Source organism: Montipora capricornis, chromosome 1 (genome assembly GCF_036669925.1).
Source record: "Montipora capricornis isolate CH-2021 chromosome 1, ASM3666992v2, whole genome shotgun sequence".
NCBI classification, from domain to species: Eukaryota; Metazoa; Cnidaria; class Anthozoa; order Scleractinia; family Acroporidae; genus Montipora; species Montipora capricornis.
Genome location: NC_090883.1, coordinates 24,782,542 through 24,792,541, shown reverse-complemented (window position 1 = coordinate 24,792,541; position 10,000 = coordinate 24,782,542). Strand labels below are relative to the sequence as shown.

The following is a 10,000-nucleotide window of genomic DNA, read 5'->3' as shown; positions in this document are numbered from 1 at the left end:
ATCGATTATAGAGATATCAAATAAAAATTAGTAAAAAAAAAACACTTTTCAAATGTGAGAGTAGTTTGATACAATTTTCGGAAGAATCGAGGAAGAAGGGTTTTCATGAATCGTTTTTCTTCGTTATCTGAGAGTCTATAGCCAAGTTTCCACAAGCAGCTGAAGAAACATGTCGCTGTTGCTTTTGTAGAAAATTTGCTCATGGTCCACACTATACAAGTACTCTAATAGAGAACCACGCGAGCCATATTGTAGATCAGAATGAATCATGTCCCTTTTTAATCAATTCCCCTATAAGGTTACAATGCGTCACTAGTAAATGATTAACACCACATCTCCCTTTCTAAGTATTCTACTAAATGATTAATATTCTTATTGCAAAAATTAAAAAAAAATGAACTGAAACATTTCGAAAGAAGACTAGCAAAAAAAAAGTAATAATACACAATGTTTCTCCGTTTGTCTCTATCGGGTGATATTGGACTACAAGTCAAGTCTTTGGGAGGCTTTATCAGTCGCCCCGAACGCGTACGCATGACAGAGTCCTCCGGTATAACGGCTGGTTCTGGCGCAACTGGTCTGTCCTCCTGGTGGAACGGCTTGTCGTCGCTGGTCGACGGCCTTTCGTCGCTGCTCAACGACTCGTCAGCATATGGTTGAAGAGCGGACCGGTTCCTCCTCAAGATACTGCCGGAGGCCTCTACCAGGTAAGATCGTGGCTTGTTAGCCTGCGCACGGTTTCTTGACTGTAGCTGGTCTGTTTTCGTCATGAATCCATACACGCTCGCCTGGCTGGAAGGGAACCAATTCCTTGACTCTGTGTCGCAAGTCGTAGTTCTGTTTCTGTTTTATCTTCCGTTCACTCTCCTCCTGTCTCCATTCTCTCTATTCCGGCCAGCTGGGTTGAAGGGCTGCTGGGATACAAGGTAGTGTACATCTTATCTGCCGGCCAAACAGTAACTCGGAAGGTGTCTTTCACCTTGCAGCCGTGTGGATCGATAGGCCAGAAGAGCTTTGGCAGGGTCTTCTTCCTACTGTAGCAGGTTCTTCGCAGTTTGCACCGCTCTTTCTGCTTCCCCGTCAGACTGTGCGTAGAGGGGGCTGCTCGTGACATGTTTGAACTCCCAGTCTCTGGCGAATTTGGAGAATTCTGCCGAGTCGTACTGGGGCCGCCGTTATCCGAGCGCACGATTTCTGGTATCCCGTGTCGAGCGAATACCGATTTAAGGGCTCGAATTGTTTCCATGGAGCTGAGTGAGGCTAGGTAGCTGCTTCGATGAACTTTGAGAAATAGTCCACCACAATCAGATAGGGGCGCTTTTTGACATAGCAAATATCCGTGCCGATCATTTGCCACGGTCTATCCGGAATTGCACTTGGGATCAAGGGTTCCTTGATATTTGGCCTCCGTTCCGTACACTTGCGGCATTGCTTGACAAGATCCTCAATTTGCCGACTAAGACCTGGCCACCATACTGATCGCTTTGCCCTCTCGCGACATTTCGTGACACCTTGATGACCGTCGTGGATGCGGTCTAGGATCTCCAGCCTTACGGATGTCGGAATGACGATTCGTCCATCTTAAGAAACATTCGTGGACGACTGAAGTTCATCCTTGACTTGCCAGTAGGGTTCTTTGCATGCGCCTGGAAAATCTGTTCTGGGGCGGACAATACCTTCGCCACTGTAGACGCGTTAGCAGTACCGCCCCATGGAGTGGTACTAGTTAGCAGCTTTGAGCTTCTCTTTCCGCTCACTTCCGTTGCCAGTTAGAACCACTGTTGGCATCCAGCTTGGATGAATCACTTTCGCACCGGCCTTCTTCCCAGTCTTGGGTCGCTCTGTTGTGGGCATCGGATGATTCTCGCCAAGTACAGCTGCGTTCAGCTGAATGAAGTCACCTGGGATATGGACGTTTCCATTTCGACTTTCAACACTACTACAAGCCGAACTGGATTCTGTAGGACATCTACCTTTTCGATCACTCCCATTGGATAGGATACTAGTCCAGTTCTCCCTTGACTTTTGGCAGCAACTTTTTGGAACACGATAGTCGGTGTGGTCTGGTTGAAGGGCCATACGATGCTACGCCAGTTTTCCATCTCATGTTCTCCGTCCATTCTGTTGGCCACTGAAGAGCTTTGGAAAGCGTTGCTTAATTCCTTTTGTCTCTGGCTGAGTCACAGCTGCAACCTTTGCGATGGTTTCTAATGCTAAGCAGGCGGACTTACCGAGGAGTGGGGTCTCAAAGTTCTCGACAACGTAAACAGCTAAAGTTAAGTTAATCTTCAAAGTACTATTTACAATTTATACAAAGTTTCGTTCACTTTCAGCCCTCGTGCTTTCTCAAGGTTCTTGTCAGTCCAACCGGCTAATCCTGCAACCTCTTACAGCAAACCAACGAAACGTTCGTTCTTCTGCATGTTTGTTTTTTGTCTCAAAACTTTCACTTTTATCAACGATACTTTTCCTCACAAAGATTTCACTATCTGGGCCACCGTCGGCAAAGGAGTTTTGTCCGGGAGTACAGCGGGCAGTTCATACCAATGACTCTTTTGCACTGTTCTTTTTTTTTCCTTTCTTAACACGTTCACTTACCACCTTTGGCTTCTCTCCGGGCTTCCTTCTCCTTCTTTAATCTCGCTCTTTCTCCCTCGTCAGTCTTCGTTCTCAAATGAATTCTTCCAACCGTAACCAACGCCTGTTTTTGTGTAATTGATATACAACATTTACCTATAATTAACACCAAAGATTCTTGTGCAAAAGTGCAGCTTACAGCTATTGATTACAGAGAATATCAATACAAACTCTACTAACGACGGAATTTAAGGTACACAATATGGTATTACAGACGAACACTTTCAGAACTGTAAACGATAATTAACACCAATTACTAGAGGAAAGGCAAACGCGACAAAAACTATACATACTTACGAGAAAAAAAAGGAACTCGGAAATTTTTTTTGCGACCATGGTGTCACATTGGATCCATGGTAGTCCATACTACTAATCGAGATATCCACTCTGGAGAGAAGGCTGGTGTTGGCTATCTTCCAAGATTTTGGCCAAGCATAAGTTGAGAGTGACAAATGCCACAGTCTAGTCTCAATAGTGGAAAATCTTCAACCTTGTCTTTCCATATCCAATAGAGGATTGTAGTCAAGTGGTCTGGGCAAGTTGCGATAAAAACCAGTAGCTCACTAATTTCCAGCTCCACTCCCAATCTTCCTTAATTTACAAAAGGGTTGGCCCATGATAGACAACGTCCGGGCAAAAGATCACATAAGTCATCATACAGATCCCAAAACCAAAGCGCAACGGCGATGGAATTAATCGTCAACACTCCTCCACCATTCCCGACTTCTCATTGCGCATCATGGAAGCCGCTACGGTTGTCACTTATGGACGTAAGAAATTCTCTTGCTTAGCTCACGTTGACGGTCTGTGTTTAAGATCGAGATTCTAGGTTTTATTCTTGGCATGTCCTTTCACACGAACGGAAGTCATCCCTTTTGGATTACGTGAGGAAACCAGTGAGTGGCACGCCACTTTTTATTATAGGTAATTACATGATTTGAGTTGCAAGGTGGAATAAATAAGTGCGGGTAAAATTTTTTCAAAAGACGACCAAAATTGCAAGAGCCAGTAGGGTGAGTGCAATTTGTATAGTCTTTGACAAAATTTACAAGGGCTTATTTATTCTAAATTGTAAATTCTTTCAACCCAGGAGTCATATCATTAAGTAAAGTACGATGGTTCGGTGTGAGTGTAGTCCTGAGAAGGGACTGTTTGAGATGACATGACTGACGTTTCGACAACCTGAGCGGAAAGTCATCTTCAGACTCAAGTGAAATGTGTAACGTCAGTAGATACTATAAGAACTACGGTCGTAGATGTCATTGGTCAAACTTATTCTGTGATGTTATGGTTCGACTGTCAGTTGAGCATAGATGTGAATTGGCTGGGGAAGACTAAACAGTGATAGGTTGCGTTTCGATCCGTCTGTAGGTCTAAGGTCAGTACGTGTATCGTAGGATACGTTGGGCAGTACTGTGAGAGTAAATCAGTGTGTTGTTTGGTCTGTTGATGTCGTCGATGAGTCGTTTGTAGGGCTGCGGGCAAGTTGTAGGCATCGGTTTTATAGGTTGTCTGTTCTAAGTTACGTAAAACCAGCTTTCCAGTACGATCCGTTGGTAGTAATTTAGTGTTGTAGGTAAAAAACACATGTAGCAGAGTCCCAGTCGGATTATGTGGTTTGTCTGTAAATGGTATTCAGCAATATTATTGTTGATGTCACCGTTCCGCGTCGGCTAGTCTGTATTCAGTCAGTCTAGTGCTCAAAATTTCTGCCGGTCTCAACCGATATAAAGTGGCCTGGCAGGTCGCATCATTTTCATCTTATAAAAACTGCTCCTTGTCTGTCCCTAGGTTGGTCTTTGACGTTAGTCAGTAGTTTTTCGTAAGGTCTCGTGAGGCAACACGGGATGTTTACAGGGTGTAAGAATCCTAGCGATTAATGTCAGAAGTTCCTTTGATGTTAGGGTATAGTCACTGTAGTGGTAGCCTAGTGTCAGGTTAGTGTTTGTTTCGGTTGGGCTATGTACGGGCAAAGTTCTCTCTGTTGCGTGTAACGAAGTCGCGGTTTTGTAGTTGTTCTTACTGGGAAAACGTTGTTCTAAGCAAAAACTTTTTTTTATTTTCGTCTGCTAACGCACTGTCGTTGTGAGTTCACGCGCGCGTCTCGTTATGGTCCGCATTGTTGTAGCCTTGTGTGACGTAGGGTTGTAAAATTGATTTCGTCAAGGAGTGCTGTCAGTGTTGGGTGGGTTTTCTGTAAACTGTCGTTCTGTAGTCTGTTGAGGTCACGGAATTATTACCAAGCAGTCAAGAAAAGAAATCTTACCATTGTTCCTCGATCTCCTTGTTAAAATGAATGTGGGGCGTTTTGTCTGTTGAGATGTGTCGTGAAAATCCGTTCGATTTCGTCTTTGTGTAGAGTTGTGAAGGTATCGTCAACGTAGCGTAACCAGAGTGGTATTGTTCGTTTGTAACTTGCCAGGGCTTGTTTCCTCGTATGTTTTGCATAATTATTTCGGCAACAACAACGGGAAATCGGTTGACACTCATTAGCTGTTCCGTATAACTGTTTGTAGTGTTTGACCGTTTGTACTGAAAGACAAGTAGACGTAAGGCAGAGGTTCAGCAAGTCCAGAAGGTCGTTGGTATAAGTTAGTGGCAGTTGTAAAGTGGAGTTGTTGATGGCGGTTTCCAGTGCAGTCGGTCGAGAACCAGTTGAAAGTGGAATACTACGTGAACAGTGATTTAACATCAAGACACCAGTTTGTGGTCGTCAGGGTACTTGTACTGTCTTGATGGCGGTCAATACCGAAAAAGTTTGGATATATGGACGACTGTATGTTAGGTAAAACTACATGGCTTACTGGCACGAAGTAATCACTCTTTGTTTGTCTTCCCAAATTTGCATAAAGCATTGTTTCCAGTTTCTCTTGGGACTTACAAATGGTCCCAAGAGAAAAACAAAAACAATGCCTTATGCAAAATTTGGGTGGATTTGGCCTGCAGCAAGTACTTGGGAACGACTCCTTCCACAAATTCAAATAAAAGATTCGCAATCGGTTTAAGAAACTGGTTTTTAAACAGGAAACTTAAGAGAACATTTATTCCTCTTACAGCCGCTTACAGCCCCAGGTGAAATGATTTTTACTGTGTATGATTTTACGTTGAAATATTTGTATTTTATTTTTTTCAAGGCAATATGTGTACATGGTGGGTATTTTAACTTTTTATTTATGACACTCTATTTTTTATAGTATAAATAACAGGTAGGTAATGGTAATAATTGATAGTAATTTAACATTTTTAACGATTAATATTGTATATGATAATTTTAAATTTGTCACCTGTAAAGAGTTTTGAACCACAGGGAAAAGGACGCTATATAAATGTATTGTATTATTATTAGTTATTATTATTATTTATTTTTATTATTATTATATAGTATTATATATTAAACAAAGAGTATTATGGTATTTTCCAAAGTGGCCTATTTAGCAAAACCATCACGTGATCAGAGTTGCTTTGATGGATCAGTGAGAACTTACTCGCTCCCCGCGCGGGACCGAGTTCGAGGTCGCGATGGTTCTGGTTGCATTCATACGGGATTCTTTATCGAGCGGGTAATCTACTATCCCTGGGGTATGCAACATTTGTGAATACGATGAAAAATAAAATAAAAACTGAACTAGATTATTACCGTGGTTGCATCCCACAGTAATGAAAAGTAACAACCATCGTATAGTGATAAATACCTCTTCTGAACCGAGGTTTGAGAGATATCTTTGAAGGAAACTGAGAAAGGGGAATCCGGGCTAAAGAAATAAAGGACACGGGGAATCTTTTAAAAGCGGAAAAGTCGAGTTTGAGAGCCGCACTAAGACGGTCAGTGACCCGAATGGGGAACGGAAACATGATTTTTTTAAAGTGACAATTTTACTAAATGACATCAATTGTTGCAAGGCCTATAAACTATTCTGATTTATGGCATGTCCGAACCATGACGACATCGATCTCCTTACATCAATATCCTCACAGTTTACCTGAGCAATATATGACTCATTTGAAGGTTCCAAGAGGCCATTGATAACTTACTTCCCCCGACATTGTTTGGTCAAACTGAGCCGCAAATTTCCGTTTCGTAAGTGATCGTTGTAATTTGGGACGACACTTAGAAAATAACTTTTCACTGTTACGTTTGTCGTTGGGCAACTGAGGGACAAAAAATACTTTAGGAATAGATTAGCAGCGTTATGTCACAATGTCACGAGCTTTCTAAGAGGTAACAAGTTGCACATATTAAAGGCAGGTGCGTTTCTGTTCACAAGGAGTAAACGGCACATTGTTTTCGATTGCCCGAGTACACACAGGTTAATTCCAAGTGCAACCAGAGCAAACCAACCGTCCACAATCTTCAAAGACCAACGATGAGCAGGAGAAACAAGGCGGAAGTAAGTATATGTTAAGATGGGGTCGTTTACAACCCATGGTGGCATGGGTACCGGATTGTCCACCGCTGTTTCCTAAAGCATTTAGCCGGGAACGTGAACCTTACCACTGTGTTTATCAATTGGCTCAGGACACTCCCGTCCTTTGAAATTTTTAAGTATCAGTGCATACAAGCTGTCAGGGGTTCGAGGTCATCTTTCACCAAGATAGTAACTTTATAGACGAATTCCGCGTTTAAATGTTAATGCATCGGAGTATCCATTAGTTTTATTTCTTACTCGGGCGGGTACTCCCTCCAGAGATATTTAAGTGAATGAAGCTACAAATCTAGACCAAAAGTAGTTGGGAAGGTTATGCAAATGAAACCACCAGAGCTTGTATTTCAAACCTGCATCTGCTTAAAAGCTCAAAAAGAAATAGTTTCACTTTTCTTCTTACATAGCCACCCCTCCCCCATATTCAATGTTGGAAGGTTATGGTCAACAATTTCCCACTGAAACTATTCAGTTTTGGTACAACATTGGAAGGAGGGGGGAGGGGAGGCAAGCAATGAAGACTTCAAAAGTGCTAACCTTCCCAACAGTTTGTCCTAGGCCATTGTAGCTATATACGAATTTTTTTTCTTCTATTTGTCAGTAGAAAAAAATGTTCTGACATATCATATCTGAATTGTAGTGTACAGTAATTAAAACGTTGCCAAATTTGAAAGGCTTTGTATAGGATATATCACTCACTTGTGAAGATAAAAACATAATATCAGTCTTCACTTTGCCCGAGCTCAGATCTCAAATTTTTGTAAAAAGTGAACGCACATCAGCGAATGTTATATCCCAGTATTAACACACTTTCTTCAAATGGAGTTCCGTCATATTTGGGCTAGTTTGTAGAATTTGAACGATCTGAAAATCAATAATAGCAGAGGTTTTCAAACAGGTGATCTAACAATTTTAAATCATGCTCTCGTTGAAGGCAGCATGGTAGGTCTTGCAGGCCTCAATCTCCCGATTAGCTTCACACGGGCAACTGGTTATTAGAAGGGTTAATCGACGATGTTCCTTTTAGTTTTTGGATAAAGGTCCAAAAACGAGGTTTGTCTGATGTAATGTTGTTACCTAATTTGGCGATACATTGTACTAATGTAAGGACCCGGATGTTAGAGCACGAGGCCGGACAGTAGAGATTAGTTTTTGTTTAAGCACGAAATAAACAACGTTTCTATCAACTCCTCACTCCAAGTTTGACAACATCGATCGTTACAACTTATAAAGAGAAAAATCCCGCTCTAGCGCACGCGGTGGTGCACTGTTAAATCCTCTGTCAACCTGTCAATGCAAAGCCACTTGATTGGATTAACACGTCCTGCTGTCGCCTTTGTCAATTTGTGCGCTTAACTATCTAATGCTGAATTAGCTAACAAGCCACACGTGTTTCGGCCACCCGCTTTGCTAGTCCAAGTTACAACAGTGTGTTCCACGGAATTCTCTTTTTATTTTGGGATTTGCAATTTTTTTTTACTCCCCACCCGCACACCTCGAAAAATCGTTGTTAACGGCCTTGACCGTTTTTGAAGATAACTGATCTCTTCCTTTATATCTAACTCTCACGGTCTTGACAGATGCGTCATCCGCGAGTGGCCCACAATGTGAAATCATCTGCAAGTTGAATGGCAGTGCAAAGGACGAGGAGACAGTCGACCCAGACTCCAAAGTCCCTTTTAACTGTTCCATTGGAAATAGAGGAGCGACAAACACAAAAACACGAAATGGAAGCAACTGTACCGAACAGTAACTGCACCCGCGAATGGCCAACCTTGCATGGTATTGAAAACAGGAAATTCAGAAAGACAAATATACTTAGCTAGTAAGTGATATCTTTTTTGTTGCCGCCATTAACTGAGTCGCCAATCACTTAGGATAACTACGCCTGTCTGTCTCTTTATCTTTTAGGAGCATTGACAGTTGCACAGCCAGGTTCCCCTAGAATAATCTATGAAAACATAGGGGAAAATGTGTCATGTGAATTCGAAGGAAGGCCTCGACCATTTATAACTTGGTACATAGGTGGCAAATCAATAAGGAGTGAGTTCGAGGAATTGAGTCACACAGAGCTCGAGACGTCACAAGATGACGGTATTTTTAAAGTTACTAGTACTCTGTATATACCGGGCAGTGAAAAATTCCATAGACTGAGTTTCACCTGCTCAGGAACAAACAACTTAAGCAGCGGATGGTCAAAGTAGCGCCAGGCAAACCATCTCTGTCAGGTTCAAGTGTAAGTGCTTCCTTACTGATATATTTTAATTATACTTATTGTATAATTATATTTATTATACATATATTTCAATTACACATATAATTTAATTGCATGATTACAGGGTAAAACTGTAATTTCTCTGCATTTTGATTGCTACTTTCTTTGTGACGTTGACTATCTCTATAAACTGTCGAAGTACTAACAAAAAATAATAATAAATACCAGTTTTGAAATTAAATATAGCGGTTTTCAAATGAGTGTCGTAAAACCAAAACCAAAGTATTACTTTGGCCAATCAAAAAGGACGGAGACAATCCAGTAAACCTATCAAAACTCGAAGTACTTACACGTAGCCCGACACACTGCTACGCGAGAACTTTGAACCAATCACTGAGTGAAGTTATGGCCAAAAACCAGAGTAATTCGCTAATTACTTGCGACACTCAATTAACTGAAACCTCTCATCCCTCCCCTCACACTTCTGTGATCCTCACCAAAACCGAGCCCCACCCCTCCCCCCCCTCCCTCCCCACTTTCAAACGTACTCCGCGGCCCCTGCGTAGGCTCACCAACACTTATTTGTGAATAATTCTGTGGTACGTTAAAGAACCCACACACTGCTCGAGAAGGGAAGGGCCGTAGTTCATGGTTTTGTGGTCCGGCCTTTGAGGTCGAACTTTAAAGTGTAAACTTACGGCAGGTCCATAGTCCATACCAGCTGTAT

At 42.0% G+C, this 10,000-nt stretch overlaps 1 protein-coding gene across 5 annotated transcripts in view; it reads left to right on the top strand.

Moving 5' to 3' along the window:
• LOC138032813 (uncharacterized) overlaps positions 1 to 10,000 on the top strand; it is a 65,721-nt gene that overhangs the window by 37,793 nt on the left and 17,928 nt on the right. The gene's annotated exons all lie outside the window — the stretch shown is intronic.